The sequence below is a fragment of the Heterocephalus glaber genome, unplaced genomic scaffold, assembly GCF_053883595.1.
Source record: "Heterocephalus glaber isolate CG9 unplaced genomic scaffold, H.glaber_assembly_v1.0 deba00001504, whole genome shotgun sequence".
In the NCBI taxonomy this organism is placed as follows: Eukaryota; Metazoa; Chordata; class Mammalia; order Rodentia; family Bathyergidae; genus Heterocephalus; species Heterocephalus glaber.
The window spans coordinates 26,493,205-26,508,653 of record NW_028258324.1 but is presented as its reverse complement, the minus strand read 5'-3'; the positions used below and the strand labels follow the sequence as shown (position 1 = coordinate 26,508,653).

The window sequence follows — 15,449 nt, the reverse complement described above, 5'->3', positions numbered from 1 at the left end:
TCCTTCCTTTCTCTCTCTCTCTTCATTTTATTTCCTGTGGTACTGGAAATTGAACCCAGGGCCTCACACTAAGCTACATTCCCCAGGCCTTTATTTTTATTTCTTGTTTTGAAACAAGATCTCACCAAATTGCCTAGGTTGACTCAAGCTGGTGATCTTTTTATCTCAGCCTCCTAAATACCTGGGATTTCAGGTTATTTCTAATAAACAACTTTCCATAAAACTGAAAGATTACTTAAGTAAGTTGTTAGCTGATGGATTACTAAGGCAAATTATTGGGAGACAGATAATAGTTATTTGTTAATAAAAGGAATAATTTTATAATAAATAATTACTGAAGATCAGTTAAATTCAAATAATTTAGTTATAATTACCTTTACAAAAAGTCTTTTCCAGCCAGGCATGGTGATGCACACCTGTGATCCCAGCACTCTTGAGTCTGAGGCAGGAGGATTGCCACAAGTTCGAGGCCAGCCTGGACTAAATTGTGAGTTCAAGGCCAGCCTGAACTACATAGCAAGATCCTGTTGCCAAAAAAAAAAAAGTTTCTTATTCCCATTTATAACTCACATAAAGTTTTCTTAGTGGTAATATTTATAAAAATAAACAGGAATAAAAGTGATACTCTAAATTGAGACAAATGAATTAATTATAAAGATAAAAGTCCCATCTGCTTTATTAAGAACTGTACCTCTAATACATTTTTCTTAACTTTTCATGTGTGTATTACTTTGATAAATTTTACACTAAAAATAATTACAATATTTTTAAAGTTTTTTTATATTTTAGAGGCTTGAAAATTATGATGGAGGACAGGGATTTAGCTCAGTGGTTCTCCTGCCTACCTCGAAAGCGGAAGGACCCGAGTTCCATCTCCAGTACCAAAAAAAAGAAAATTATGGTAGAGGGCCGGGGATTTAGCTCAGTGGCATCGCGCCTGCCTCGAAAACGCAAGGTCCTGAGTTCAATCCCCAGTACCAAAAAAAAGAAAATTATGGTGGAAACTATCATCTGCCTGCTAAAAATTATTCTCTCCTTTGGCTGCCCAGCACCCGTTGCTGTAAGATGTGGCCATGTTGTTGTTCTGACCGCAGACTGAATTAAAGTCCTGTGGACCACTTCCAGGCCTGGTCCCAGGAGGCGGTGAATGTACTTCTTGTTTTGTTAATATATTATTTTATATATATTGTATATCCACTTGAACCTAAACCCAAGCAATTTGATACCCAGCCTCATCCATTTAAAAAGTATACAAGCAAGCTGCTTTTTTTTTCCCTTTTGAGACTATCTCAATTTGTCTTTTTTTTTTTTTGGTACCAGCGATCGAACTCGGGTCCTTTCACTTGCGAGGCAGGAGGCGGAACCACTGAGCTAAATCCCCAGCCCGACCACCTCAATCTGTAGCCCAGGCTGGCCTTGAACTTACTGTGTAGGTCAGACTGGTCCTGAACTCAAAGTGATCCTCCTGCCTCATCATCCCAAGGGCTAGGATTATAGGTGTGCACCACCACACCTGGTTTTCAATTGAAAATTTTATTTTTTTTCTTTTCTTTTTCAATTGAAAATTTTAAAGGCAGAATTATAACAGTTTATTTCAGAATACCTATATTATTATTTAAACCTATTATTTATACCTATGCAATTATTTAAACATATGGTGAAATATTTTAGATGCTGTCTAGATTTTTGTGAAGGAATACTTGGTTTTTAAAAATTCTTCTAAGGAATATATTAGGGGATAAAATTCTCTTAGGGGATAGTCTAACCTTGAGGAAGCTTCAAATGAACCTTTGAAGACTGAAAACAAAAACTTTTTTTATTTTTTAAATAAATTTTATTTTATCCCATTCCCCCCTCAAGTCCCCTCCCCTCCCTATGTACAGTAGCTTTGTTTCCATTTTTTCCTTCTATTTTCACTTTTTTTCTTGTCCCTTCCTTCCTTTGAAAACCAAAACTCTTCAGAAAGCTTCACGGACTCCCTGTGTTGGAGGAACATGCTGTGTTCTCTGCTCCACTTCTGCCTTGTTGGGAACCTTGTCTAGGTCACTTTAGATGGGGCTCCAAGGCAGGCATGTTCCTGGGGGTCAGGAGTCAGCCATGGGGAGGGTGGATAGGTATGGACCCATTTCTTTGGACCTTAAATTGATTCCTGAGTGAATCACAAGTTGAGAGCTGTTTGTTTTCTTCCTCTTCAAAGCTTTCCTTTCTTGGTTGTCCTGAGGATTCATGAGTTAAACATTTGCAAAGTACTTGGTAATATTTTGCTGCAAGTACAAAGTCATCTTTATTATTGTTGGCCAGATGAAAAGTACTGGACAAGTGGGAAGTATCATTTTCTTCCCAGGACAGCAGCATCACCATGCTTAACGTCACTGGCAAGGCCTCCTCATTTACATAGCCAGTCATGAATTGAGCTAACAAAGGCCTCCACATTCTCCTTTTCTTCCTAGAGTATCTGCTTGCCTGAGGTGGGGCAGGTTTTCTCTCAGGCTGGGCCACAGTCCCACTTGGTTCCCTGCACAGGACTCCTGCAGGCAGGTGGGAGGCAGACCCCAGCAGTGCATCAGTCAGGAGCAGAGTTCTTCCTGTGTCAGTCATCTCCATCTTCCTGTGAGCTGACCTTGTCTACTCATGCGACCTTGGACAAGTCAATCCACCTCTGAGCCTTCTTTTCTCACTCAAAAAAAAATCCAAAGTTGGAATAAGTGATTTTTACAATTCCTTCAAACTTGAGATTTCCTCTTAGCATGTCAAAATGATGAAACTCCCCTGAAAATTCAGTGTACTGATGTGTAACACTTGGGAGATGTGGTACACACCAAAAGCAGTACAAGTGAATTCAACTCATGAAAGATACTATTTTCCAAAGTTCTTTTTCTTTCTCTCTCTCTCTCTCTCTTTTTTATTTTTGAGACAGGGTTAATCTTACCATGTGGTTCAGGGTGGCCTTGCACTCACTATGTATCCCACACACTGGCCTTGAACTTGCAGTGATCCTCCTGCCTCAGCCTCACAAGTGCTGGGATTACAGGCATGCACCACTACACGTGGTTTAAAGTTCTTTATTTAAACCTACTTTTTTTTTTTGGTACCAAGGATCAAACTCAGGACCTTGAGTTTGCAATGTAGGCGTGGCACCACTGAGCTAAATCCCCTACTCTAAACTTATTTTTTTTTAAACTTATTTTTTCTAATAAATGTGTCATTCAATCTATGTGGCTGCTAATAGTTGTGATAATGCTGGCATGGGAGTGATGATTGTGGTGGTAATGGTAGTGGTCCTAGAGGTGATGGTGGTGGTAGAGGTGGGTAGGTGATGCTGGTAGTGGTGGTGCTGGTAGGCAGAAGTGGAGTTGGTGAGGGAAGTGATGGGGATGGTCTTGGTAGTTGATGGTGACTGTCAGTGGTGTCAACTTCACAATGATTCTGAGTGAAAACATATGTGTATGTGTTTATATAGATATATTATATATTTATCACAGACTCTGTTTCTCTTAATGATTTCCATAGTATTTAGGACATTGCCTTGCACAAAGCAGGTGCGCATAACTGTTTGATGAAAGAGTGTCTGGCAGATAATTACAGATGCATCTAACATCTAAGGCAAAGACCACTAGTCTTGTGACTATCTCAGGTTTAATTTCTCTTGATATGACAAGCGTTCTAAGAGAGCTGGGAAAATACTATTGCCAAAATCATTTTAATTGATGCTTCTCATGCTTAACCCTGCAGGGGAGGATGAAAATGTGTACGGGTTACAGAAGGCTCTTCTCTCCAAAGTAGTGGACAGGGCCAGGGATTTAGCTCAGCGGCACAGAGTCTGCCTGGCAGGTGTGAGGTCCTGAATTCAATCCCCGGTACAAAAAAAAAAGTAGTGGACAAAAAGCCAATAAAGCAAGTCTACTCAAAAAGATCAAACCTTTATCAAAAGTTTGACTGGGACCTTACATGAAATTGGACCTTACAATTACAAAAATATTTTTACCTCATATAAAACAAAATTTAGATTATTATAGAAACTATGAGCTAGTCTTTGAAATGTACAACGATTAAATCAAGTACATTTTTCCCTTTACTTGGAGGACACATAATTTTTCCAACAAAAATTAGTGACACACATTTTATTGCCAGACTATTTTGGTTGGGCCTAGGTTTCAAAGTTTAATGGACAGATAAAGAGTAAGCATATCTGCCCTTGTTCCCCACCTTAAGGAGAAAGCATTGTATCTACTCCATTCATATAAGGCGTTCTCGCTGGAAGTATGGAGTACATGTCCTTAATCTGTTGAGAAGGTTCTGTTCTACTTCTAGTCTTCTGGTAGCTTTTACCATGATCAGCTGTAGAATTTAGTCCAATACTTTTTCTCCAACTACTGACAGGATTATATGGCTTTTTCCTTTCCTCTGTCAAAATGATGACTTTCCAATGCTGAACTAACACTGCCATCCCTGTAACAAAACCACTTTCTACATACTGCTAGATCTGACTTTTAATAGTTTGTTTTGTTAAATAAATTTCTATCTATGTTCATACTTTTTTCTTCTATTACCTTTATCCAGTTTTAGGATTAGCACAATGTTGATTTCCTAAAATGAAGGGAGAAGTGTTCCTTCTTTTTTCTGCTTTAAATGTTTGATATAATTTATCAGTTAAAATGTTTATGAGCCTGTTGTTGTCATATAGGTAGGTTTTCAAGCTAAGAATATAGTTTCTTTAATAGGTGCTATTCAAATTTTATATTTCCTCCAGAGTTATTTTCATTAATTTGTCTTCCAATGTACTTCTTAGAAGTTGTCAAATTTATTTCAAAACAGATTTTTGTAATATGCTTTCTATATCATTTCAAATTCTGTAAAATCTGTGGTAATGTCTCCTAGATATTGATACTATAATTTTTAAAATTTATAATTGATATTGTGTAATAGGAAGAAAGGTCTAAAGGAGCAGGGGAAGTGGGAGGGGTAGGCAAAGGAAAAAAGGGAAAAGAAAAAATACGAGAAAAGGAAAAATATGGAAACAAAGTCTTGCAAATAGGGAAGAGTGGAGAGGGTGAAGGGAGGGCAGGGGAAGGGAAAAAAAATAAGAACCAAGATACTCATTTAATGGTACAAGATCCCAATGATGAATGTAACTGTATTTTATACCTAAAATGTACTAATAAACTTAATGGGAAAAAAAAAATTAGAGACACAAAACGTCATTCTTCACATGCAAAAATACTTAAAGGATTCAATGACTCCCCTTCCTGTCTCTTTGTTTATTTCAAAGTATTCTTCTACTATGTGATTATCCCTGTTGATTGCTTTCTTCTTAGCTTGTTAACTGATTTACTAGATTCACAGGGTCCAATTACTCTGTAAAAATACTTGACTTAAAATCATTTCATTTGCAAGCTTTACATTTTAGCCAGATGTGATGGTGCATGCCTGTAATCCCAGCACTCGGAAGGCTGAGGCAGGAGGATCCCTACCAATTGCGAGGCCAGGGTGGGCTAAATAGTGAGTTCAAGGCTAGTCTGAACTACATTGGGAGACCCTGTCTTTAAAAAAAATTATAGCCGGGAATTTAGCTCACTGGTGTTGCCGCCTGCCTCACAAGCACAAGGTCCTGAGTTTGATCCCAGTACCAAAAAAAAAAAAAAAAAAAAAAAAATTTTAGTTTCTATTAAGTGAAAATTAAGACACCGTCAGTGTTAAAGCTGGGAGAGATACTTGAGTGCATGTTTTTATTACAAGATGTCTTTGGCTTTCTTACATCACACTGTCTCACTGGAGCCCCTAGTAATTAATATTTGCATAACCAAGATACTTTGTATTCACTTAGCCAGCATCTATTCAACAGTACTGTAAAAAACTTACTGTGCAGATTTTTTGCATAGATGCTTGTAACAAGTTTCTTATCCAAAAAGCTCTTGTTACCTCCACACTTTGTTGTGCTGGAACAAAAGGTGAATCTATGAACTTGGGCAGACTTGCGTGATCTTTTTGCCAACAGAATGTGGTGGAAATGACAATCTGTGATTTCAGAGACTAGATGGTAAAGAACGATCAGTCCAGCTTCTACCTGGTTCTCTCTCTCTCTTAGGACCTATTATGGCTTGTGTCCAGATGTCCCCCCAAAGCCTCATTCGGTGATAGGTGGGGCTTTTTCAGAGGTGGCTGAATCTAGAGCATGTGACTGATTCATGGTGCAATACTAGGATTAAAGTTACTCTGATTAAGGTGAGTGAATACTAAATCAGTCTACTGATTGGTTTGGGACCACCCTAATCCCAGTAGCCTAGATAGAGTATAAAAGAGACAGATAGAGGCTGCTAAGATCCCTTGCTTGCCTTGCTGCCTTCTGCCTGCCGTGAATAGTTTCTCCTCTTTGATGCCCCTCTGCCATGCTGCCTTGATTTGGAGCCCGCTGACTATGGACTGAAACCTCTACCAACTGTGAGGTAAATAAACCTTTCCTCTTTCAACTTTGGGTGTTTAAGTTTAGGTATTTTGTCTCAGCAACAAGAAAAGTAACTAAGACAGAACGTTTCTCTTGGGATCAAACCACCACAGTGCCAAGAAACCTAGGCCACATGGAGAAGCCAGGGGTTGGCATTCCAGCTGACAGGTCCAGCTAAGGTTTGAGGGACAGCCAGACTCAGTTACCAGATGTATGAATGAGGGAGCTTTGAAATTACTCCAGTGCCAGCCACCATCTGACACCACCCGCCTGAGGACCCTGAGAGAGAACTGCCTGGCTGAACTCAGTGAATCCCCAGGCCCCTGAGAGATAATGATTAACAAGTCATTTTGATCATTTATCCCGCTGAGTTTGAGGTAGCTTATTTTATAGCAATAGATATCTGATACCATTATTTTACTATGATTGTCTTTTAAAATACTTCTGACGTAATAGAGCTCTAAAATATGAGTTTTACTAGCTTCTGGGATCACTGGCTGCTGTACAGAAGCTTCTCATCCATTTCCTAGCCCTGGCCTCTGGCTACAGGCCAAGGCTTTAGCCCGTTCACTAGACTTTACTCTGTTCTTGGCCCCATTTTATTTCAGGCATGGGGGTCTGGTCAATATGAAGGACCAGCAGGGGAGAACATCTGGAGCAGGAGGGAAGAAGCCACTATTGTAATATCAGACAGCATGAATGGGGGGGGGGCGCTGTGAGAAAAAGGGAGCAGAGGAAAAATGGCTAGAGGGGTGTAGCTTCTACCATCTTCCTTCTCTTCCCATTTTTAAGCATTGATCTCTAGAGAGTGGAATAGAGTGCTAAGATGATACAGTGAGGGGCTGAAGTCTGTGTCTGTGTCCTGCCTGCCTGTAGTCTGTGTGCTGGCTTTAAAATACCAAGCTACACTTCTGGGACTGGGGAGGTAGCTCAGTGGTGGAGTGTGCCCTGGGTTCCATCTCCAGGAAGTGAGGAGGAGTTTCCATAAACATGTAGGGCTTCACTAGAATAAGTTTGTTTTTGTTTTTGTACATGTTTGCAAAACACAATGAGTACATTCATTATGGGGAGTTGGTACACATACATATTGCATCTTAATCCGTTTTACTTCCCCTTCCCAACCCCTGGAATCAGTTTGTGTCACATAAGAGTTAAAAGGCCGAGTGTGGCCCCAAAAGAGAGGAAACAGGTACTTTATGGATTTTCTAGGCTCAAAGGGAATAATATGTTCCTTTGCTTTGTTCTACATATTAGACACCAGTTTAGTTTCAATTTAGAGAAATTAATTCAAATCAGCTCACATAGTAATATGGATTTATTGATCCTGTGATTATATAGTGTGGACTGGTTGCATCTAGTAATTCAAACAATAACTTTGGGGATTTGCCTCTTGTGTCCTTATGGTCCACTTATCTCTTACTGGCTTTATTCTACACTTAGGCCTCTTCTCTATGAGGAAAATTATTTTGCCAAAATGAACAGGCTTAGGGGCGGGGATTTAGCTCAGTGGTTCCGCCTCTTGCCTCACAAGCGCAAGGTCCTGAGTTCGATCCCCAGTACCAAAAACAAAAACAAACAAAGAAAAAACCCAAAATGAACAGGCTTGTACATTTGTTGTTTGCAGCTACAATGGAAAAAAAATGATTCCAGGTAAAAAGATTCAGGACTCTAGCTGGCTAGTCTGGGTCATAGTCCCATTCCTAAGGCTAGAGAGAAAAGGCAGGAATCAGTCTCACTCATATACCTGGAATAGGTTTACCATAGTAATAAAAATAAGTATTCTGTTTTCAGGAGGTGTAGCATGGGGCGGGGCAGGCAATAAAATGTTACTAAGTGTACCCAACTACTTTTGCCAAAAATTGGAAAGGCATTAAGACTAAAGATCGGAAGGCCAGGGATTTAGCTCAGTAGTTTCGCCACCTGCTGCGCAAGCGCAAGGACCAGAGTTCGACCCCTGGTACCAAAAATATAAATAAATAAAAATTAAGAAAAAAAAAAAAAGATCGAAAGGATGCAGGGGAGATAGTGGTGTCATATCTCTGTTTAATTCACCAATCTGGATACTAGAAAATGCTTGTAGACAACTGTGAGCTCAGCTAGGTAGGCGTAGTCCTGATGGCAGCTGCTGTACCAGCCACTCTTTATTTGCTAGAGAATCGTACCAAGGCCTAAGGTATAAGGCCAATGATTTGACAAATGTGTTATTTCCCATTACAGTTAAAAAAAAAAAAGGGACCAGAAACAATTTGCATTCATGTGGAGTGAGTAATATTTATTTATAATTTTGCCCCAGTTCTATGTTAATACTTCTACCCTTTCACATGTAGTTCAAACATAGATCTAGACCATTGGACTATCCCAGAGAATATCAAACTGATCTATTACATCAATGACATTGTGCTAATCGGGCAAGATAAACAAGATGTAACTAGTATTCTGGGGGCCATGATGAGGGACATTTATAAATATCAAAAAGGAGACAAACGCTTTGAAGATTCTGGAATCTGCCAGTAAATTTCAGTATCATTTCTAAGTCTCCAATGATCATGAGATTCTGGGACAGCCTCCCCAGTGTAAAATAAGAGTTCTGCATTGTGCATCTTTTACTGCACAAAAAGAAGTACAATATTTGGGGGACCTCTTTGAGTACTGGAAGCAACATATTCTGATACCTAGGAATGTTACTGTAGCCTAAATACCAGGGACTGGGAAGGCTGATATACCTGAGTGAGCCCCAGATCAAAAAGGAGCTCTTCAGCCAGTACAAGTTAGGATGCAAGCAGCCTTCTTCTTCACCATGCTATCTGACAGAGCACATGGTGTCGGGGGTGAGAAAAGACAGAGGGTAGGATTTATAGCAAGACTCAGTGGGAGAACAAAGGAGGCCCTATGACTTCTAGAGCAAGGTCTTCCTATCTACAGCATGACTGTACATCATTTGAGAAACAGCTCTTGGTATACCACCAGGTTCTAGTAGAGATGGACTACTTGGCCATGCGGCACCAAGTGAGCATGCATTTGGAATTGTTTATTATGAATTTGTTTTATTGAATCCATCAAATTATAAAATTGGGAAGGCTGACAGTAGTCCATCATAAGATGGAAATAGTATAACTGAGATTGAACTGGAGCAAGCCTAGTGGTCACGGATAAACTGGATGAGCAGGTGGATCCTCACGTCATCCATCATAGATGCACCAGCTCCCTTCACCCTCTACCAGACCCTGAGCAGATGAAGAAGGAAAAAGCACAAGTTTGGCTTATGGATTGATTGGCTTAATATGTGGGTACAAGTCACAAATGGACAGTAGCTCAGCAATTTCCTAGTGAGTAAAACCACATGCATTGCAAGTGCTCATTCATTTTGTATTGCAAGACAGTAACTGCTCAAGATAAGAAAATAGCCAGGTGCAACGGTGTGTGCTGTAGTCTCAGCTACTTGGGAGCCTGAGACAGGAGAATCACTGGAGCAAGCCTGGGCAATGTAGCAAGATAGTGTCTTAACAAAACAAAACGACCATGAGGAAATGTACACTTTCTGGCTTAAAAGACTGGAGACAAATAGGTCTGAAGCAGAGCCACGTGGATGCAAGTGGGCATAAAGACATGAAGACATTTGTGTTATGCATTAACATCCACCCCAAAGTATTCACTACTGAAGAAGCAATCCAGAACAACGTAGAGGGCTGGGGATTTAGCTCAGTGGTTCCGCCACCTGCCTCATAAGCACAAGGTCTTGAATTCAATCCCCAGTACCAAAAAAAAAAAAGAACAACATAGACAAAATGGAACTGACTTGTGTTTGTTAAGGTTTGCCATAAACCACCCCAGAAGTGACACAATGGGCAAATGAAAGGTGATGGAGGCACAGGCAGCTGACCGAGCTCCTGCAGTTTTTGGGTCTCCAATGTGCCAACAACAGAAACTGAACCTCTCATACGACACTTTTTCCAGAAGAGTCCAACTGGCCGCCTGGCTGACAATAATGGCTCCTCCCACCTAGCTTCTAACCGCATAGAAACAGATACTTAATCTGTGTATGAATTTGTCTTTCTTGCCACAGAGCCTCAATCAGCACCACTATCATAAAAGAACACAAAAGATCCATAGGTCTGAGATACCACACAAAATAGCATCTGATCAGTGGACCACTTTGCATCCAAGGAGGTACAAAAAAGACCCCTGGCTTTAGGATCCACTGGCTACTACATGATTGAGAATTAGCTATATAGCTAAAGGTAAAGCTGAAGCACCAGTTTACTGTGGGCAATATTTTTCAGGGATTAGGTGCCATCCTTCAGGGTGCCACACTAAATAAGATTCCTTACTATGATGCGGTGCCACTTACAGGAAGAATGATGGGTCCAAGAACATAGATTAAAGCAAGTGTGGCCCCATTTACCATTTCTCCAGTGATCCACTGGGGAACCTTACGCTTCCTATTCTCACAGTTTTGAGCTCCATAGAGCTAGAGGTTCAGAGCCCCAAGAGTGTATTCTTACTAGGAAACACAGTAAGGGTAGCCTTGAAATACAATCTACAAATCTCACTTTGGCACTTGAGAATACTATGTCCAGGGGTTAGCAGGCAAGGTGAGTCATCATCATTCTTGCTGGGATCAATGACCCTAAGGAGGCTTTTGCTACCTTGTGGCTGCCACAAACTGTTGTCCTCTGTGAAGCCCCTATGCCAAGCCACCCTGCCTTGGAGCCAGCTGATTATGGACTGAAACTTCTACAAACTATGAGCTAAGGTTTAGATTCAGGCTTTGTTCCTAGTGTCCAAGACTTTGACAAGAAACAGACAGAGGCTGATATTTACCTACAGATCTTGATAGAACTAAAGCTTTTTGACAACAAGCTTCAAAACTGTAAAGATGATGAACAGAGAAAGAAAATTGAAACTCTCAAGGAGACAACAAATAGCATGGTAGAATCAATTAAACAATGCATTGTGTTGCAGCAGATTGCTAAAGACCAGAGTAATGTGGAGAAGCACACAGATGGACTTCTAAGTACTATTAATCCTGTAGATGCAATATAGCAGCCTAGTACCTTGGTGCCTGTGATCAGCACAATGCCTTCCCAGACTGTCTTACCTCCAGAACCTGCTCAGTTGTGTAAATCAGAGCAGCGTCCATCTTCCCTACCCGTTCGGCCTGTGTTAGCTACCTTGGGACATCATCAGACTCTAACACCAAATAATACAGGCAGTGGGGATTCACCACCTAGTAGCAGTCTGACTTCTCCAAGCCATGTCAACTTGTCTCCAAATACAGTCCCAGAGTTCTCGTACTCTAGCAGCGAAGATGAGTTCTATGACGCTGATGAATTCCATCAAAGCAGCTCATCCCCAAAGCACTTAATAGATTCTTCTGGATCTGCATCAGTCTTGACCCACAGCAGCTCGGGAAATAGCCTAAAGCACCCAGACACCATGGAATCGCTGAGTTCTTCCATGTCCAATGGAACAAGTGATGCTGACCTTTTTGATTCACATGATGATAGAGATGAAGACGGGGAGGCAGGGCCCGTGGAGGAGCACAAGAGTGTCATCATGCACCTCTTGTCACAGGTTAGGGTCGGAATGGATCTTACTAAGGTAGTTCTTCCAACATTTATTCTTTTACTCTTTTCTTTTTTTGGTACCAGGGATCGAACTTGGGTCCTTGCGCTTGTGCAGTAGGCGGTGAAACCACTGAGCTAAATCCCCGGCCTCCAACATTTATTCTTGAAAGAAGATCTCTTTTAGAAATGTATGCAGACTTTTTTGCAAATCTGGACCTGTTTGTGAGCATTAGTGACCAGAAGTAATGGTACCTCTCAGCCTTTCAAGCAGGAAGGAAAGGATCAGTTGCCAAAAAGCCATACAACCCCATTTTGGGTGAGATCTTTCAGTGTCACTGGACATTACCAAATGACACTGAAGAGAACACACAGCTAGTTTCAGAAGGACCTGTTCCTTGGGTTTCTAAAAACAGTGTGACATTCATAGCTGAGCAGGTTTCCCATCATCCACCAGTTTCAGCCTTTTACGATGAGTGTTTTAACAAGAAGATACAATTCAATGCTCACATCTGGACCAAATCAAAGTTCCTTGGGATGTCAATTGGGGTGCACAACATAGGGCAGGGTTGTGTCTCGTGTCTAGACTATGACGAACATTACATCCTCACATTCCCTAATGGTTATGGAAGATCTGTCCTCACAGTGCCCTGGGTGGAATTAGGAGGAGAATGCAGTATTAATTGTTCCAAAACAGGCTATAGTGCAAACATCGTCTTCCACACTAAACCTTTCTATGGGGGCAAGAAACACAGAATTACTGCTGAGATTTTTTTCTCCAAATGATAAGAAGTCATTTTGTTCAGTTGAAGGGGAATGGAATGGTATAATGTATGCAAAGTATGCAACAGGGGAAAATATAGTCTTTGTAGATATTAAGAAGTTGCCTATAATCAAGAAGAAAGTGAGGAAGTTGGAAGATCAGAATGAGTGTGAGTCTCGCTGCCTTTGGAAGGATGTCACTTTCAATTTAAAAATCAGAGTCATTGATGCAGCAACTGAAGCAAAGCACAGACTTGAAGAAAGGCAAAGAGCAGAAGCCCGAGAAAGAAAGGAAAAGGAAATTCAGTGGGAGACAAGGTTATGCCATGAAGATGGAGAATGCTGGGTTTACGATGAACCATTACTGAAACCTCTTGGTGCTGCGAAGCATTAGGTTGGGAAACACAGATTTCACACCTTATGACCCAGGTGGTACCTCCGCCTAATGAAGCAACAAACAATCTTCCTTTGGGAGAACCTATTGCTCCCTTCTTACCGCAGTGGTTTCTATCTCAGGGATACTGGACTTTCTGATGCAGATGAACAATTAAAGCAGGAAAAGCTTTTTTCCTCTGGCAGTTACAATTTTGACTTCAGTCCTGAGAAAACCTTCAGGTTTTGAAACAAGATGTCTGCTCTTTTCCAAACCCCATGCTTTGAAAAGCATTTATAAACCCAAATCTCATACTCTGCACTCTAGTTCTGCCTTTAAGATATGACATACCAAGTGTTTCCTACTTTATGTATCTTGGGTTCCATATATACATACACACACACACACATAAACAGATACACATTGATGGCAGGTTTTTCATAAATACTCATCTGTAAATACTGGTTCCTCAAAGTTGTTTTAGAAAACTAGCACAATGTATCAAAAATCAAGTGTTAGGAAATTTAGTTATTTCATCTATAACAACTTTTATTTTAGAATTGAACTATTAAGTGTATCTAAACCTGGATTACAGTTTAATTATTCTTAAGGCTTCATAAAGTAATTTTTCTAACCTTTAAAAAAAAAAAATGACCCTAAGGAGGAGCTGAGGAGCTAAGGAGCTAAGGCTGCTGTTGTACCGGGAGCAGCAAGGAATGTGAGCAACCAGGAAATCCACGTGGGCTACTCTGGGGACCCCTTTTGCAGTTATGACTGTGAACGGATCCATGCAGCCACCCTATTCTGAGAAGGACTTGACTCCAAACTCTCAGGCTCCTTGGGAATGAAGATTTGGTGACAATGAGACTGGCCATCAACATGGGCTGATAGCATCAGACATGGAGAACTGGGAGGAGACAGTGAAGAAGGGAGAGGACAGAGTTGTGGCTTCAAGAGCCACTGTGCTGCTCTTCTTCCTTCAGCTTTTTACCCTTTACAGGCTTTTCCTCCACCACAGCCCTTGCCCACCTAACTCTGTGTTCACATCTGCTTCCTAGGGAACCTGAGCTGACCCACACACCGTGCTTGTCAGTTCTTTTTCAAGGAATCATCTGCTTTTCTCTATTTTTTCCTTCATCAATAATTTACACGTTGAAGATTGAACAGACACTCAATGTTATGAATACAGATATCACCACAGGCCAAGTGACTCTCGGTAAACTCTCCCAAAGTGTTCCAGGGTGGTTTTGCTTCTTCTAGAACTCACAGCGGAGAAGCAGAAGTCTACTATTGTTTGTTTTCAGAAGAGCGAGTTCACCTTCAAAGTTTTCCTTGATTACTTTTATGCTTCCTTTCCTTTCCCCTCTTATTAAACTCTAGTATCGGGGACTATGTTTGACTCCTTTAAGCTACAGAACTGTGAGTTCAAGTGAAATGACATTTCCAAAAGAAGGGAGATTTCTGGGCCGGGGATTTAGCTCAGTGGTTCCAACGCCTGCCTTGCAAGTGCAAGGTCCCGAGTTCGATCCCCAGTACCAAAAAAAAAAGAAGGGAGATTTCTGATTTAAGTGAGGTCCTTTCAAGTTCCGCCGATATGTGATAACAGAAAGACGCAGTATTCTTGTTCCCACCCCAGCTACCCACTGCAGTCTAAGCTACAGACTAGTGGGACTGGTGCAGGAATAGACTTGGTTGGGATTTTCCCTGGTGGGATTTTGTGGTTGCTGAGGAAGTTTCCTTGCAAGGAAAGCATCTATATATGGGGTTTTATTTCGCCACAAAAGCACAAGACTTTGCAGTGGAGAAACAGAAGACTGTCTAAAGGTAAAAAGTTGGACACCACACAAAAGCCCTTGGTGATTTTGGGTAAGAAGCTCAAGGTCTCTTCCATGTCAACAGCTTACTTTCAAGGCTGTACAGTTATTCATTTGGCAAAGCTGCCCAGAAAGTCAAAGGAGGATTCATTAGTAAGGATTCAAATGACCAGCAGATTATGCCTGCCTCGTCAACCAAACAGACGAGACTTTTTGTGGGGTCTTGGAACACTAACACAAAAAGTTTTGAAATCCAGATGGTTTTTTGGTGAGTGGAAAGCCTGAGGATGTGTTGTGGAGGAATCAATATAATTAGGTATTGCCTCAGAGCCATCAAAGAATTTATTGAGCCAGACATGGTAACCCACACCTGTACTCCCAGAACTCAGGAGGTTGAGGCAGGAAGGCTGCTGTGAGTTCAAGACCAGTCTGGCCTATATAGTGAATTCAAGGCCAGCCTGAACTATGTAGCAAGACCTCATCCTCCAAAAAAG

The 15,449-nt window shown here is 41.0% G+C and overlaps 1 pseudogene; it reads left to right on the top strand.

The window, feature by feature from the left end:
• The first annotated feature begins 11,203 nt into the window (after positions 1 to 11,203).
• LOC101704945 (oxysterol-binding protein-related protein 9-like) lies at positions 11,204 to 13,277 on the top strand (annotated as a pseudogene).
• The last annotated feature ends 2,172 nt before the right edge of the window (positions 13,278 to 15,449 follow it).